At 39.0% G+C, this 19,659-nt stretch overlaps 1 protein-coding gene across 2 annotated transcripts in view; it reads right to left on the bottom strand.

Moving 5' to 3' along the window:
* The window catches only part of FEZ2 (fasciculation and elongation protein zeta 2), a 1,097,840-nt gene that overhangs the window by 218,851 nt on the left and 859,330 nt on the right, over positions 1–19,659 (bottom strand). The window lies entirely within an intron of this gene.

Genomic DNA, 19,659 nt, shown 5'->3' with positions numbered 1-19,659 from the left:
TAAATATGTACAATAGCGAAGCTCAGCAAGTTCTCAGTTACAGTAAAATATGTCTAAGTGTGGGTTTTGCTGGAACTTATTCAAGCCTGCAGTGGCTTCTCTACAATTCAAATCCTAAGTGATCAAACTTCAAAAACAACTATGAGTAAATCAAAGAGTAACCCACACCCTAACATGGGGTCAGATTCCAATAGATCTACTCTAAGTGACTTAGCCTGGTGTAAGAATGCTCCAGTTCCGAAAGACTTGTTCTCGGTGTAAACAGACTTACACCCAGGGCAAGATTCCAAAAGAGAGGGGAGAGAAAGCATTATTATCTGCAGTAATCATTTGTAGTTTAACATACTGTCTTCTATATATAATATATAGTTCGATGCTGGCTAGCAAACCTAGTTATTTCATTTACTGATTCATTCGTTAACCGAGCAAGTACATTGGTCAAAGACCGTTTTTTGGCATGACCCGAACCAGCTGACAATAGAAAAATAAAATAGTACAATGAGTGTATCAAGCATATACTAATAACAGTAACAGTGATATATATATATGTGTATATGTGTATATATATATATATATATATATATATATATATATATATATATATATATATATACATACATATTTACTTATATAGAGAGAGAAAGAAAAACACTGATTTTGATTGGATTTTACAAATGTAGTGGACAAAAATGTGCTGAAAAACAATTTACACTGCAATTGGTCAAGGTATATAACTGCAGAGACAAGAATATGTTAATAACTTAACAATCAAACATTATTGGACACATCTCTATCTGTCTACATTATATATACATATGGTTTGATATCAGATTATTCAGTTTTCATAAACTCAAAATTCAGATGGTCAGGACCATGTGTCAGAGTTTCCGAAAATTCAAAGTATTTGTATGGAGACTGCAGTAAAGTGAGGACCAAGGAATTTACCCTTTTCCCCACTGCAGTGTGATCTTGGAATTGGTATATATAATTTGCATGGGGTGTGGGTGGCATTGGGGGCTTGCCCCCCCCCCCGACAAAGAGATGCTGGTTGTTTTTTTGGTTGTTTTGCTGCTTGAGATTTTTCAGAAATTCAAACATATGGTCCTGTCCATATGAAGTTCAAGTTTACAAAAACTCACTCTCATTCTGATATAAATCCACATTTATATACAAGTGTGTGTGTGTATATATATATATATATATATATCTATACACAAGTGTGTGTATATATATATATATATATATATATCTATACACAAGTGTGTGTATATATATATATATATATATATATATATATATATATATATATATATATATATATATATATATATATATATATATATATATATATATATATATATAAAGCTAAAATCAACTTAGCTGATCTGAATTTGTTAGGTTTGCTACATACCGCTTACATTTACCAAGACCCTTCTTTTTTATATCTGACTGTCCAAATAAAAGGCACATTTTTAAGACAATCCCTCCACATTTAGCCCAAATGTGTCTGCCTCAGACTCCAAGACACAGATTTCAGTTATTTTACTAGAAACCAAATTTAAAAAAGTGAATGTGATATACTCCATGTATGACTTTGGGATTTTCTGTAGAAGTTACACATGAAATGGGACAGTTCCTTTTCTATGGCCACAATAGACATTACTGCCTTATATTCATGCACCCAGCAAGAAGGGGTGGAATCCATGAGAAGGTATTTAGTCAGAGAAATCCCATGAACAAGTTACATAAGTTAAGGCAGTTTGTGCATTGATGCAGCTGGGTTTAAAGAACATTTGTTCTTTACTGGAACTGAAATTTTATCAAGAGTTAAGGGGTGCAATGACAGAGATGGTAATGGCATCTATATTAACTAATAGTGTATTACCAGAATGGGAAGCCACTACACTCATGTCCAGTATATTCATATAAAGAATTAAGATACGGTCATTATAATAACAGTTTATGGTTTACATGGCATGGTTCTGAAAATAAAATTTAAGATTTTATTGCCTATTATAGTTCATAGGTATATACTAGACTAACGACCACCTTTATAAGCCTAGCTGTGCAATCCAACCCAACTGTGTCCCTGTGTATCATGGGCATTTATTAGGAGGGGGTATGTCTGTTAGGAAGTTTCCAGAGGTTAGTTGGGGGATATGTTAGTTTGGTCATTACTGTCTGCCTCTGCTTACCTGAGACATGGAAGCCACAGCAGGGGTGAACTTCCAATTTCCTATTCATTGGTCAAGAATAGGGTTAGGGATGGACTCTGGTTCACATGGATGGTGAACCTGTTCCAAAGCATGGGGATCCTCTGAGACACATATATGTCACACCAACATGTCTTACTTAAGTCACAAGAAAGTTTTAGATCCTTGGATCTAGTGGTCCTGGTGATGTTCATTTTGCAGATGTGCAAAAGGTCCATCAGAACTTGATCTGAGGATGCCTTGTATGCCAGGAATAGACCTGTAACCTGTAGGAGACAGAGTATAGAGATAGGGCTTCAAGATGATCCATACAGGAGAATGTGTTTATACCTTGTATTAGGTTCATAGATGTGTACTAGACTAATGGCCCTGGAGCCTTTACAAGCCTAGCCCATAGAAGTGTCCTGGCATTGTGCCGCCCGACGTTAGTTCCCAGTGCCTCTATCAAGTAGAGCCACTGGAGTGATCCCTGGGATGAACATTCTATTTCCCATCCACTCATCAAGAGTTCCCTTGAAAGAGGGCCAGTGAGGTGCTCTGCTTGACATGTATGGAAAGTCTATTCCAGAGCATGGGCAGTCTCTGGGTTATGAACCTGTCCCTCCAGCATGTTCTGTTGATTGTGGTAATGAGGTTGAGGTCTCTGAAGCGTGTGGTGTGGAGGGATTGGAATTTCTTTAGATGTAGCATTTCTAAGAGTGCTGAGTCAAACATGGCTTTGTAAGTCAAGCAGAGATTGCCTCTTAGTAGATGATATGAGACAGAGAACAGCTGGAGTTTTTTTGAATCTGTCCATGTAGGACGTGTTTAAGGCATAGGATCCTCTTCGTGAGGTACTTTTGTGGCCTTTCCAGCTGTTGCATGTGTGTAGTGAGGTACATGCCAAATGGGGTATTGTACTCAATGATTAGCCTAATAAGGGAAGAGTAGAGAGAGATGATGACCTCTTGCTTCCTGGATGCAAAACCCTTGGTAATGAGATGTGCCATATAGGACTTTCTGACCACAGTGGCAATGTGGTGGTCGAAGGAGAGGTTGCTGTCAACCTGTGTCCCCAGATCTCTTATAACACCTTGAGTGTTCAGTGGGCTCCAATCGATGTGGTAATTGGGGGGAACTGAGTTTTTCCCAAAGGGGATGACCATGCATTTATTGGCATTAAGCTTAAGGCCATTGTTTTGACAACAGTCATTGGTCTCAGTGAGGCCTTTCTGTAGGATGCCTACATCACTTGGGGAGTTAATAATGGCTCCCAGCTTGCAGTCATCTGCAAACTTGGTCAGCCAGAGTCCCTCCGTGTTGGCCTGGACTTCTGAGAAATATATGCCAAACAGGAGAAGAACCAGGACTGATCCCTGTGGGACTCCACTTGTGACTGGCCGCAGTCTGACTTGGAGTCCACTACTTTCACACTGTGGGTTCTGTGAGCCAATTTGCAACCCACCTAGTGATACAGGGGCTGATGCCTAGTTTGGTGAGTTTATCAATAATTCCTGAGTGGGGAATGGTATCAAAGGCCTTCGCCAGATTGAGGTAGGCTATATGAACTGCCTTGCCCTCATCCACAGCTCTGGTGACTGACTCAAAGAAGTCAACCAGGTTGAGCAGGCATGATCTGCCTTTCACAAAACCAAATTGTGTGGGATTTAGAGTTTGGAGATTCCCTATATCCTTGTTAATTAGGTCCAAGATGATGCAATCCACAGCCTTACAAATCAGACTCGTCAGGCTAATGGGGCGATAAATCCCAGGGTCTGTAGTCGCTCCCCCTTTATGGAGAGGGATGACTATAGCAGTGCGCCATTCGGTAGGGACAAAGCCTGAAGTGAGACTATGATTGAACAAGGCACACAGATGTGGTCCCAACTCACTTTGTAGTTCATGTAGAACACATCCAGGGTTATTGTTGGGTCCCATGGAAGCTGTATTCTTGGCCTTGGACAATGCAGCTTTAACCTGTGCTACAGTAATGCTGGGGGCTTGGCATTCCTCCGGTATTGTGCTTGATCCCTTAGGGGGAGAGAGAGGGGTAAAATTGGCACTGAATCTGTTGGCAATATCTGCTGGCTCAGTATAGGAGGTACCATTGTGCAGTAACTCAGAGCAAACCTCAGTATTGCCGTGGAGGTTCTTGATATAACTATAGAAGGCTTTGTGGTTGTTTTTAGTGTCTCTTGGTAAGGGACCTTTGTAGACATTCCAACTGTTGCATATGTCTGGTCAGGTACATGATGAAGGGGGCATTATACTCAATGATTGGTCTGATTAGGGCCAAATAAAGTGGTACTACGACTTCATTGGGCCTGGACGCCATGCCATTACTTATAAGTTGGGTGACAAAGAATGATTTTCTTACAACCCTGGCCACATGTTGGTCAAAATTTAGGATACAGTTTACATATTTTCCAGATCCCTGACTAGTGGGTCAACTCTTAGGTGTATCTTATTGGCGGAGTAATTAGGCTGGGTGGCAGAGTTTCCCAAAAAGGCACTATAATGCATTTCTTGCCATTGAGTTTTAGTCAGCGACTTCGGCACTAGTCATTCGTCTGTGTTATACTCCATTGTAAGCTGTTTGTGTCACGGGGGAAATCCAAGACAGCTCCCAATTTGCAGTCATCTGTGAACTTGGTCAGGCAAGGAACATTGACATTTGTCTTTACCTCCAAGACATAGATGACAATTAGCAGCAGTCCCAGCACTGAGCCCAGACTCACCAATCCTGTCTTCCTAGGTCCTGTCTGTAAGCCAGCTGTCAATCCAATGAGTTATGTATATAGGCACCCCTATAGTGCCTTTTTTTAGGCAATATTCAAATGACAAATTCACCACCACAGCAGGTACAAGCAGGCACAATTTGAGGGTAATGCTACTTAATGCTAGAAGTCTAAACCTCAAAATGCACTCACTCGAGGTACTCCTTAAAATGGAGAACATCGACATCTGTGCAGTGACTGAGACCTGGTTCAAGGCTCCAGACAGCACCCCTGCATTACCAGGCTATAATTCATACCACACCTTTCATCCACCTAACCTAGACCGAAGCACCAAAGGTGGAGGCATGTCCATATTCATTAAGGATATCCACACCTCCATGCTAGTTGCTCAACATAATGCATCTGAGATTATCCAAGTGCAACTAACTCTGTGCAAGACCACAATCCAAATTGTAGCTTGCTACAGATCCCCCACCATGTCCCAGGATTCCCACTCTGTCATCCCTTTTGGTAAAAACTCTGTACCCATGAACTACCACATAGGCGATAGTCTACTTAACACTAAAAGTGTGATAAGGGACCTTGGGACACAGGTGGACAGTAGTCTTTCCTTTGATAATCACATTGCCACAGTAGTCATGAAATCCTTCTTCGTGGCACACCTCATCAAAAAAGGTTTCTCATCCAGGAAAAAAGAGGTCATTGTTCCCCTCTACTCATCACTCATTAGACCCATTGTAGAGTACAACACCCCTTTTGGTATGTACCTCACAAGACATCTATAACAACTGGAAAGGCCACATAAATACCTCACAAAGAGGATTACCAGCCTCAAACAGTTGCCCTATGCAGACCATCTAAAAAAACTCCAGCTTTACTCTGTCGCATACCACCTACTTAGAGGCGATCTCTGCCTAACATATAAAGCTATGTCAAACCCACAGTTGGACATGCTCCACTTAAAGAAATCCCAATCCCTCCGAGCTACATGCTCTAGGGACCTAAACCTTGTCACCACAATAAACAGAACATGCTGGAGGGATAGATTCCTGTCCCAGAGACTTCCCATACTTTGGAACAAACTACCTATCTATATCAAACAAAGCTCCTTATTAGCACTCTTCAAGAAAAATCTTGATGATTGGATGGGAGATAGGAAATTCACCCCGGGGATCACTTTTGTGGCTCTGCTTGACAGGGGCACAGGAAAATAATTTTCTTGGGTGGCAAAAGCCAGGGTACTGTTTGGCTAGGCTTATATAGGCCCTAGGGCCAATAACCTAGTACCTACTTATGAACCTATGTAGGGGTTTATGCCCAGTTTGGTGAGTTTGTCAACTATACCTGAATGGGGTACTGTACTGAACATCTTAGCCAGGTTCATGTAGGTGGAATGCACATTTGACCCTCATTAATGGCCTTGGTGACATTCTCAAAGAAGTCCATCAGTTTTAGTAGGCATGATCTTCCCTTGACACAGGCAAACTGGGTTAAGTCCAGTGTCTGAAGGTTGCCTATATCTTTGTTGATAATTTCTATGACAATTCGTTCAATGGCTTTATATATTAGACTAGTCAGACTAATAGGTCTGTAGTGTCTGGGATTGACTGATGGTCTATCCTTGTTAAGTAGGATAACCACTGCAGTCCTCCATTCTCATGTTAGAAAGCCTGTTTTGCAACTATAGTTGAAAAGTGACTCAAGTGGTCCTGATAGGCCATGTTTCCAGCTATTTAGGAGGCACCTCAGGATATTGTTGGGGCCCATTGAGGCTGTGTTTTTAGCCTTAGTAAGAGCTGTCAGGACCTAATCCCAGTTAATAGTTGTGGGTTGTTATGCTAATAGGTATTTCATTAAGGGAGTGAGGGTGATATCTGAGCTGAATTTGTTAGCCAGTAAATTTGCTATGTCGCTCTACTCAGTGAAGGTAGCACCACTGACCACCAGTTTGGCACATTAATGTGTGCTGCCTTTGAGGTTTCTGGCCTAGCTATTGAAGGCATTGTGATGGTGTTTAGCCTGTGAGGCTATCTTGACTTCATAATTGCCCATGTTGGACTTTATTAGTCCTCCTAGTTTCCAGTTTAGATTAATTACAGAGCTCCTATCATTATGGGAGTTACTCTTCCTGATGTTAATCATGACATTTTTTCCTTTTGTTATATACCCTGTTAGGGCTAGGGTTCAACCAGTGTGGCTTGTTTTTAAGATTTTTTTTCAGGCCTACTTCTAGTATGTACAGCAACCTCTATACCACCATTTACATGGTTGTACATGGTCTCTGTGAACAATTACTCATAGCCTGCTGTGAATTATATTTATCTATAAAAACCTTACACTATTTCACCACACTATTTTTTTCTAATGCAAACAATTTTTTTGAAATTTCCATAAATTTTAATTTGCAAAATAAACCAGGTACACTGCTCATACCTTTTTCCTTTCTTCCTTTTGTAATCATCTCAAAATGCACTACACTCAAACAGTAGATCAAGAAGGAATACTTCATATTTCACTTAATATTAATCAATACAACATGCATGTGAAGAAACCAAAACTAAAAAGATAAATCATGTCCAGGCTACCTGTTTCCTAGCTTCTATAGACTGTCCCCTTTAACTGGTTTAAGCATTGAGCACTCTATACAACAGGAAACAACTTATAATTACTTCATTTTCTAATCCCACAAGAACATGAGCATATGCCCCGATTCAGATTAAAACTTCCTTAATGGTTAACATCTTTCTGAAAATCATTAAAAACTCCCCATGTTTGATTATTGCTTTTATTTTACCCAGGATTTCCATCCCTTCTGTATGTACTCTGTCTCTCTCTTCTATATTCCTAAAACTTTTATACAATTTTCCAAATAAATTTCAGATCGTCTTCTCCACAAATCCTTTATATTTAAGACAATCCAATTCTAACTTAATCACTCAAGCACATTCAGCCTTTCAAAAAAAAAATCTATAAATTCTCAGTGTCTAACAATCACCAAATAATCTGCATAAAATACAAGTTTTTTTTATTTCTCTGTGCATATTTCAACTGCACATATTCCGTTTCAGTTTTCAACTTTCTTACTACTGCATTTTATATTAACCCAAATAAAATTTAACTTAAAAAACACCTATCACTGCGTGTGTAATATAAAATTTTTCATTTGCACATGCCCTTACCATAGTAAAACAAATACACTTCAAACTGCTTTCCTGCACTTAGTATTTAATCTAAAACTACATTTACCTTTCCTCAAAATAGTCACCTTTCTTCCAATATTATACTGTAAGGCCTTGTTTCAGAAAAGTGGTTTCATAATCTACCACAAATCTACCCCTCTCTATTTCACCATCACTTCCAAAAAACGGTACTGTCATTTCTCCTTCTGCACACAGTAAGCTACTCTGTGTTGAAATCGACATTATACCATGATCCCCCCAAAACGTGCACGCTGATTGGCCAGCGTGCCCGTTGTAAATCGAGTTATACTAATGGAAAAGATCCGCCGGACTTTTTCCATTAGAATCGTTGCTTTTTTACTGTCTCGCTATGTTAAATGAGTTTAACAGGAGATCTTTTTCTCGCTTTTTGCGCTGCCAACTCTGATGTACTGCGCAGGCGGCGCAGTACATCAGATGCCAAGACATCTGCGGAAGGGCAGTAAACAGGCATTATACTATGCCATTTAAGAAAAGTAATAGTTTCTTTTCTTAAATAATGTCATGTGCTATAATAACCTACACTTGATGTGCATATCTCACAAACCATTAAAAAGGTCCATAAAAATGGGAACTCTATACAGACATTAAAAGTACCTCTCTGACAATGCGCAGATCACCCTATCACAAACCCACCTTTTATCCACTCTGCTGTATGCCACACCTATTCTTACCCATACTAGAAAAAAATATCTAACCAGACTGGCTCTAAAGGAACCTAAAGTGGCTCGAACTTCCAGAATTACTTCTTTATCAACAGCTTGTCATAGCTTACAATATTCTAAAGCATCCTGATAAAACCCCTGCAATATGTCACCTTATCACTCCCTACACAGCAAGCCACCCTCTACGCTCTAATGAAAAATCTCTTCTCTGTATTGCTAGAGTCAACAGCTCTGCAGGGAAACTCCTATTCTCTCATACCATAGCTAAGGCCTGGAATAACCTTCCCCAGTCAATTACATCTATCCCCACTATCATCGAGTTTAAAATCTCACTCAAAACTCATCTGATGAATACCTGGTTATGATCTTGCATCTCACCCAATTAACAAATAAGACTCAGACATCTAACCTATTGCCAAACTCAGCTCATTCTGAGGCACTGTCCAAAAGACATTGCTATTATTTGCTCTCATTTTTTTACTCTTGGTGTTTTGATGTAAATAAGTTGTTTTTCTTTTCCTCCATGCAAATATTTAATTCTATTACCCTATGTTAAAGATGGTTAAAGATGGTCGATGAATTTTGTTCAATTATTTCTCTCTTGCTTATTGTTTTTAATATATCTGCAGTGTATTTGTATTTTCTGTCTTGTTCATATGTGATAGTTTGTCTGTTATTTTTTTTATGGAGCTTTTCTCCCCGGGCCTCTGCTATAAATGCACCTGTGTTCAGTTGGACTTTCCCGGTAAGCAAATGTAAAATAAAATAAATAAAAAAAAATAATAATACCCTCCCCTTCACTTACATAAACTGTCTCACAAACCCATATATAATCAGTTCTAGAAAATATATTATACCTTCTCTCTGTCTGTTGATTTTGCAAAGCATTTCTTAAACCTGCCAACTTCATTATCATTTTCCCTGTAACATCACCTTTCCCTTGTTACGTATTTCTCCTATTCTTTTTCAGATCAGGGTTACAATACCTACCCACATGTTACTTCTACCTCTCATCAGACACAGTGCTATCTTTTTATATATTGTGCTTATTAATATGAAAATATGCATAAAATGCACAAATACGTACTAAGCTTTCTGGTACAAAAAATGTTTTACTTTATTTCTCTTTTTTCATTAATGTACAAATTCCAGAACATTTATCACACCCTAGTGCCCACATAACTTCTACACCCCATCTAATTTTAAACTTATTCATCTAAAATGAATGAATGAATACCACATCCATTAAGTCATTAAACAATATATATACAGTTTTAAAGTATAAATACTAAGAGACAGAATCTACATCATTTATTCTAGCATCTTTCATTTTCTTTTTGCTCTTCTTTTTCAATCTTCCTTTTTATTTGGTAACCCACTAAGCTACTGTGTTATTTTTCTTCAACTTTTGTTGAGTCGTCCCCACCTAGGTTCTCTACTTCTTCACTGTACAAACTTTCACACAAACAAATGTTGCAGAGCAATGCATCACAGCTCCGGATTCCACAGCTCAATTCATATTTCCAGTCAGCAACTGCATGGAAGCTGCTCTTTTCTGCTGGCTGCATGAGTTTTCTCTATGTGCTTTGGTTTTCTCCCACCTCACTAAAACATAAAGGTTACTTGGCTGTTCTACACTTTCCCTTCAAAGTACATTTATCCTCGACCTTGTAGCCTTGGTTTGGGCTGAATAAGGTTCATGATGATCAGTTCACTTACCTTGTTAAACAAATGACTACATTAAAATTAAATTCAAGGAGCTCCATTTCTTCTATAGTTTATGTATTACTCTTTAGAAATGTCTACTTTTATACATTTTACTTCCTTAGATTTATTATTTTAAAACTTTTATCTCACTGTGCTGCACAGCTTCACTTATAGCAATAGTATAAGTACAATCCATTCATAAATGTCCAAACTTTCCACACGGTGGATCACGTGTATTTATAATCGTTACTGGATCCTTTTATCATACACCTTTACTTCTCAGTGGACATTCTGCTATCAAAATGATTACATTATATACATTTGCAACATGCTGGGTTACTGCTTTAACAAGCACTACACTCAAGGTACAAGCTTGTGTATTTCCTATTTTCAAAAATAAAGTCCTCCAGTCTGGATACCCAGTCTTTTGTTAGGTTTAAAAAATATTATCACACTGCATCTCAAAATTCATAATCTGGTTCCTTCTTTCTTACTTAATATACATTTCAAAAATTAATACAAAATTCCCCATTATCTAACTAGTGAAACAATTACAATAGAAAAATCCACCCAAGACATTCCTTTTTTTTTAATTTTTTTTGCTGTCAAATGTATTTAATGTAGCAAAAACCAATTTAAAGAAACATCAAAATGACTCATTTCTTAATAAATTTACTAAAGTTCTAATGCAATTCCTTCTCTCTCAAAGGTAAAAGTATTGTTTGCAAAAAGAAATGTCTGTAGAGGGGGTTTCAGTCTAGCCTAACATACCTCATGCATGACAAAGCATCTTTGTGTCAGACTCCCAGCTTTTCCTCCAAGTTTTATTGCTTGTACAAAATGGCAAAGTATTATTCCCTCAATTCCATCTCCTAATGCACTCAGTATTTTGAATCGGTCAGAATTCATCTCCATATCCACAACAATATTTTCATCACTCTCACAAGACTCCAGCTTACAACAAAGTCATCTGCCCATTCCACTTCATCTTGTAACCTTAACATTTCTTGCAATTCAAATGCAATGCCATTAGCATCCTGATCTACAAATGTTCAGGAGACCATTTTATCAGATTGCTCTTCATAGCTTTTTTTTTAGTTTTAACTGTAAAAATGCAATTGATGTAAATGACAGCTGAATTACAGTGCTGTTTAAACATGTTATCCTTGGATTATGGTTTGCTAAAATGTTGTTGTAGATGCAACGTCAGTAATTTATCACACTGTATGGGCAATGGAGCAGGATGGACTTTCGGTTGTAGATGTGCTTTGATTTTTCCACTGTTTTGTAACTGTAAAGTTAGCAATTCTAAGAGAAATAGGTATGGATGTGCAGGGGGTTGCACTCTCCCTGCAAAAGAAAAAAAAAAGTTTTTAGTAGTTTCACTTGTGTTTTCAACCAAACTGTATTTTCCAATGAAAAATGTGAATTTGATCATTTTTAGACATTTGGTTGTATGGTATTCAAATTACAGACATGATTCCTTGCTAGAAAAATGTAAGCTGCACTCCTTGATCTGCCACATCACATTCCTGGTCCAAACTCACAGACACCACTTTGCATGAGAAGCAGCCCAAAGGCTCTCCCTAATCATAGAGTAGGGAAGTTCCCCAGTGCCATAGCGAAATGTTGTTCTGTCTGTAAAAATACCTCAAATCTCCCATGAAAAAAACACAAGCTTAGGCCTAGTGGGTCTAATGTAGTCAACAAAACTAAATAAAGATGACTTCAATATAAATCTACTGTGGCTGTGAATGCTGATAAAGAAAAACATCAATATTATGGAAATGTTGGTAATTTCAGTAATTCTGACCACTTATAAATCTGACTAGGTTACCGTCGTAACCCATGAGTAGTACTTACCTCAGCCTGGAATTCTACTCAAGTAAAGTAAAGACACAACGTGCTGCTACCCAAAGACCTCCAAGTCTTGCCCAGTCTTTTGTTTCCTACCTCCCAAGGTGTTTCTGCACAATATTTGCCAGAATTACCACCTCTGAAAGCAAGCCGCCTGGAATTCTACTCAAGTAAAGACAAAACTTGCTGCTACCCAAAGACCTGCAAGTCTTGCGCAGTCTTTCGTTTCCTACCTCCCAAGGTGTTTCTGCACAATATTTGCCAGAATTACCACCTCTGATAGCAAGCCGCCTGGAATTCTACTCAAGCAATGTAAAGACACAACGCGCTGCTACCCAAAGACCTCCAAGTCTTGCCCAGTCTTTCGTTTCCTACCTCCCAAGGTGTTTCTGCTCAATATTTGCCAGAATTACCACCTCTGATAGCAAGCCACCTGGAATTCTACTCAAGTAAAGACACAACGTGCTGCTACCCAAAGACCTCCAAGTGTATGTGAATTACCTACTGTTTTTTACCTCCTCAGTATTATGAAATAATTCTGCCGCATGTAGTGCCCCTTCGCGTGTCACTAGCAGCCTGCAGTGGTCTCCTTTCCCCCCTAACTCCCACTTTTCTCCTCAGCTACTTTCGTGGTAGCAATTACTATTTTAGCCACTAGGTGGCAGTGTTACCCTTCATGTTATTTAGCCATATATCCTTACAGCCCCAAACAGTAAACTTTTTCAGTGGTTCACCACAATATTTGGCTCATAGTTGTAACTCACAACAAAACTAATAAAATAAAGCCCATAGCTGCATCCCAGTACACACCTACCTGAAAAGACACATGCTCTTGGCCTGTTCTCTATATCACTGATTGTTCCTGGTAAGCAATTCGCCTCTCCTTGCTCTACCCGCTCCGTTCACCCTAGGGGCTCACTACGCTCCCCTACCCTACCCCCAAATTCCACCCACCCCCAGTACATCTAAACTTATACTCCAAATAGCCACACCCTCACCCTTACAATCCAATCCACCGAACCCATCATTAACCAAATGCTCTTACTATCCCTATCACTACTCACCTCTCCCACTATACTCTAACTTACTTCTCCATCTAGTCTATATCATACCCACCCTCCAATTAATTCAAATTTCACCATGCTTCCTAAACCTACTTCCTTCTCAACTCATACACTCATCCTTCTCTCCTTATCCTATATTTACTATCTCACACAGCCCCTTTCCTTCAACCATTCACCATCTTTTCATATTACCAATCCACTTCCCAAATCACCCTCTCACCCATCAATCCTTACATCACCCTGCCTATATCCCATCAACAACCACCTACTGTTTCCCTACAAACTCATTTTTATCCATAAGCACTCAGCCCCCTCAGTAACCTACCATGCCTCTCCAAATCTCATGACACACTACTCCAATAACAAGCTTATCCAAGCACCTCCTCAATCTAGTTCACCAACTAACTACCATCCTTCTCTCTGGAGACATACACTCTAACCCAAGCCCCCATACTCCCACCTCAACATCCAGATCCATGCTATTTACCTCTCTAAATGCCCAAAGCATAGCCAACAAAATCTCCAACTTCCATGCCTGACTCCACCACAATCAACCAGATATCCCAGCTTATTTCTGAAACCTGGTTAAAACCTCATATAAATGACTCAGAAATAACACCCCCAACTATTATATCATCAGAAAAGATAGAACACTCAAAAGAGGTGGGGGAGTAGCTCTCCTATATTCATCATCCCTATCTGTTGTTCCTTATACTAAACCTATTCCCCAATTCAACAACGTGGAAATAATCTTGGCACTACTTCAACTAAACACAAATACATATGCATAGCCTCAATATACATTCCACCTGGGGACAATATCTCTGTACTTGAAGCTATTCTCTCCTGGCTTTCCACCAACATTAGTAATGAAACAATAATCTTAGGTGACATGAATATAAATTGGTCCTCCATCTAGTCCCCCACAAACTCCCTTAACATTAACCTTTATAATTTCTTTCAGCTAATCAATTCTACTACTACTAGACCCTCTAAAGACCTCTCCCAGTGGCAGTATCCTAGACTGGTCTTAGTTTCTCACCCTCACTATTTCTCCAATAGTGGCATACTTCCCAGTTCCTTCAGTGACCACCTCCTCACACTATTGCCTTCCTTCCCCCTTACAAATATCTCATAACTATATTTCCACTTGTTCCCTTAAAAACTTTAATCCCAATACCTTCTCTAACTCACTAAAATCAATAAACTGGAGCCCTCTGAAAACTCTCCCCCTAGATAATGCCATAACGTACTTCAACTCAATATTATTAAACTTCCTAGATGCATTTGCCCATTTAAAAACCAAAAGAATAAAAAGCAAAACTGCCCCATGGCTAACCAAGGACACAGTAACTGCCATGCACCTGAGAGACAAAGCTTGGCTACGCCACCAGAAAAATAAGACCCCCTCCACCCTTAATGAATACAAAGCACTTCGCAACAATGTCAAAAAGTTTATCACAGTAGACCGCAAAACCTATTTCTCCATACTACAAAGTACCCATAAAACAAATCCTAAAAAGTTCTGGAATGGAATCTCCAACATCCTTAATCTTGGCAAAAAAGAAAACCCTTGTCCTGACCCTAATGCTCTAGACAAAGATCTGGCCACACAATTCAACTCTTTCTTCATCAATTCAGTTAGCAAACTTACCTCATCCTTCACTGACAATACTAGTCCCCCTACTACTTCACCTCCTCCCCTAGCCTCTTCCCCTCAGCACTCTCCTTTTTCTCTAAAACCCATTCCCACATCCACCATAAAAAAACTTCTCCAGAAACGGAGACCTTGCCCACGACAACATCCCCTTTTACTTTCTCAGCATAGCTGCTGAAGCCATTGCCTTTCCCATCTCTATTTTAATCAATAGCTCTATCCAAAAAGGCAATGTACCCCAACTTTGGAAATTGGCCTTCATCTTACCCCTTTACAATGGGGGCAACAACAATAATATCACAAATTTCCATCCAATCGCCCTCTTATCCCCCATCTCCAAAGTACTTGAAAAATGCATCCATCTACAACTCCTACCCTATCTTATAGACAACCACTTACTAACTCCCACACAGCATGGTTTCAGACCAGGCCACAGCACGACCACTGCTCTTCTTTTCTTCCTAGAAACTGTTAACAAAGGTCGTGACTCTGGCTGTACTGTATCTACCCTCCTACTGGACCTCTCTAAGGCCTTCGATACCATCTCACACAAGCTTCTTTGAACTAAACTCTCTAATCTAAACCTATCCCTTTCCTCTTTCAACTGGTTCTCCAGTTACTTCTCAAATAGGCAACAAGCAGTTAAATGGAAAAAAAGCTACCTCCCCATTCCTCAGCACCCCCACAGGAGTACCACAAGGCTCTATACTGGGTCCCCTTCTGTTTAATATTTTCATAAATGATTTCCACCGCTCAATCCGTAACGCAAACCTTATTCAATACGCCGATGATTCAACTATAATCTGTTCTGCCACCTCTATCCTCACTCTCTTAAAACTCACCCAGGATGCTTTCTTTACGACTGAACAGTGGATGAGAGACAATCAGCTAGCACTCAATGCCTCAAAAACAAAACTTATGTTATTTACCCCTTCTAAAACAACCTCTAATGATAAAAACTCATTCTCTATCACCAGCCACAACAATACACCTCTCGAAATAGTATCTGATGCCAAACTATTAGGTGTCCTCATTGATGACCAACTTAAATTCAACTCCCACCTACACATAAACATAAAAAAAAAACACCAGAAACTTGGTATGCTCTACCGCCATAGTCACTATCTCACCTCCTCTACTAAGTCCACTCTCTCTACCACATTCCTCATCTCTTCCCTCCTATATGGTGCCCAACTTCTAACCAACCTACAATCCTCACTTGTCAAAAATCTCCTCCTGCTATAAGATCGCCAAGTTTGCCACTAGCCGCAAATCTTCTACCCATCACTGTATTGCCCTTCACAAACTAAATTGGTTAGAGCTACCCAATTATCTCACCTACATTCAACTCACTCATGTTCACAAACTCACTTTTAGCCCCTCCCTCTGTCCCTCCCTATCCTGCTCCTTTAAAATGCACCTTCCAGAAAGATCCTTAAGATCCAACAATCAAAACTTGATAGAATTGTATAAACCCACCCGCCCCCCTGGCAAAAATCTACTATCCTTTGCTCTTGCTTGGCAGTGGAACTTCCTACCACCACCCATCCGCACCATCTCTAGTCACTCTTCCTTCAAAACCTCACTCCACTTACATCTAACATCTCCCTGGGAATGCTCCTGCTCCCATCCCACATAATCTCTTCTCCTCTCTATACCCCAGTTATCTCATATACTTCAAACTCCTGTTTCTTTCCCTTGTAAAGTAGTAGCAAACGTTTACAATAATTCTCAATTTTCTTAATTTTGTTTGTATCTATTTAAACACTGTGATTTTATTTGTATTTCTGTATTTAATGTGATACAATTACATGATTATAACTTTTTTATTATTATGGAGCTTTTCTCCCCAGGACTCCATTGAAAACGTGTTCTTCTTGGCCCAATGGACCATCCTGGCAAACAAACTGCAAATAAATAAATAAATAAAAAAAAATTTTCAGAGAGCTTTTGCCAAAGTCATAAAGATGTTGTTGGCATATACACGTTTGCCTAATCCATATAGATAACTATTGGATAACTATGCACATGCTCTCACACACACACACACACACACACACACACACACACACACACACACACACACATTACTAGCAGTCTCTGGAGAAAAATATTCAAGAACCCTGTATACAATCAAGCATATGTTTTTTTAAACCTTTCCTGAATTATCACTTAACACACAGACAAACATGCATTTATATAAAAGAAAAGTAATGCCAAAATGGATAGATATGGATCAGTGTGGTTTTGTAGAGTAGGAGGAAAACATTCAACAACATTAACAGAACACTGATCCAGAGGGAAGCAGAACATTAGAAAATACCATTGTTGTTGGTGGGTCTTGATGCAGAGTAAGCTGGGACTTTATGAGCAGGGCAATGGAAGCATTTGGATTTTGTGAAAAAATTATAAGGTTGATTAGGAGGATACATCAGGGATCAGAAGCAAAAATTAAAGTAGATGGGGTTCTCTCTGATCATTTTTGCTTGAGCAGAGGAACCAGGCAGAGGTGTCCTCTTTCCCTTTTGTTATTTGCATCATATTTATAGCCTTTGGCCAAGAAAGCAAGTCAGAAATTCAAGGATATAACTGGTATGGTATTCAAGAAAAGTTGGCTTTATTTATAGACAATATTTGTACCTGACAAAACCAGAAAAGGACATCTCAGTGTTGTGGAAATTTTTGAGACAGTTTCGCATTTTTTTCAGGATATACATTTAACAAAGAAAAAACAAAGGCTACAGAGCTGTAAGCTCTATACCCTCACACAAACTGATTCAGCAATACCTATATTTATAGGGACATGACAAAATTAAGTGTTTAAGCATACAAATTCCAGACCTTCCAGATTTGTATCACTTTCTTATCTCCTAGCTTCCAAACTTCCACAGGAATACCATCTATTCCTGGAAATTTTCCCTATAGATTGATTATACGTTACAGTTTTTATCTCATCTCCTCCTGTTCTGTTAGTTGATGAGCCTCATCTACCTCTAAACTTGGCATACTTAAGTCTTCCATAAATATTTCCATGTGCTCTCTTTCTTGATTTCCACATTTCTCTGTTTTATACAAATTTTCATAAAATTTCCAAAATATCACTAATGCCCCTACTTTCAGTTGACCAAGTCACTGTCCTAAAAGTTTTTGTGCTCTGGCATTATTATCAAAAATAGTTGCTTAACAGCAATCTTTCTAAACTCATGCATCTTATTGAGGTAATCCCTTATTTTCTCATAATCACTGCAGTTGCGCCTCCTCTTCTACCATAAGGTTACCCTTATTCTGCAATACCTTAAACTTTGTCAGCCCTCTAAATAATTCTTGTTACCTCTTAATCGTATCTATTTTTCTTTTAGTTCTACCCTACTTTTAAAATCAACTTTCATTTTATTCCACTCACTAGCTATAACTTCTAAGGAAGTTTCTATCTTCCCTAACAACTCAAATAATTTCCACTACCCATTCCTTAAAATCTCTTTTTAACAGGTTGGGGGAATAATATGTAAAAACTCTCAGGGTTCCCACTAATGAATTCACGCCTTCCATACCAAATATTTTGATAAAGTTCATCAGAAATCTAACCTCTTTTGTTATATTTTTCCATCTATGTCCCACGGATTTATCCTCACTTTTGCAAATCAAGTTCCAGTCCCCACCTGTTAAGTAATACTCCTCGCTGAAAGTTGATTTCTCCCAAAATTTTCTTAAGCACCATAAAGCAGTTTTTGGTGGAATATAAATACATGCCAGTGTAATCCTCCTCCCTTGTCAGTAGCCCCTTAACACCACAAATTTACCATTATTACCTTCCCCCTGAACAATGAAACATGTTATATCGTTTACTGTTAAAAATTCTGGGTCTATATTAGATCAGCGAATGCTTAAAAAAGCAAACTTATGTAAACGGAAGCTTACAATCTCGAACTGTTAGAACAGCGATTTTTTTCCTAGGGAAAAAAATCGCTGATCCAAAACACATACACACAACACAAGCACACCAAACAAACAGCAATCCACACACATACACCTAAACTCTGACACCTAACCCTACACTAAACTATACACACACCACTAACTACCCACTTACCTTAACCCAAGCCCTAACCCTAAAGTCAGTCACTATTGCACACTCACCTCACCCGCTCCCTAACTCACGTAACCCACCCTAACCCTCACGTCCACACAATCGCACACATACCTTACCCCGCGCCCTAACCCTAACTCACCTAACCTGCCCTAACACTTACATCCACACAATAGCACACTTACCTGAACTCGACCCGTAACTTTCCACCACAGCACTGAAAATACCGAAGCAACAGAAACGGACAATCAAATTCTTTCCCTAGGAAAAAATTTGGGTTTCTTTTGCTTCGATATTGTAAGCTTTCGCTTACATAAGTTCTATCAATCAGCGTTCGCTTTTTAAGCTTTTGCCAATCTAATATAGACCACAAATTCCACTCACCAATTTTCAACATTTGCTTTAAGGCTGCATGGAGTTCATAGGTAGGTACTAGGCTATCTGCCCGAAGGCATTTATAAACCTAGCCAGAAT

This window comes from Protopterus annectens, chromosome 1.part2 (assembly GCF_019279795.1).
Source record: "Protopterus annectens isolate FY-2018-M chromosome 1.part2, PAN1.0, whole genome shotgun sequence".
In the NCBI taxonomy this organism is placed as follows: Eukaryota; Metazoa; Chordata; order Ceratodontiformes; family Protopteridae; genus Protopterus; species Protopterus annectens.
This window is presented reverse-complemented; position numbering and strand designations above follow the sequence as displayed.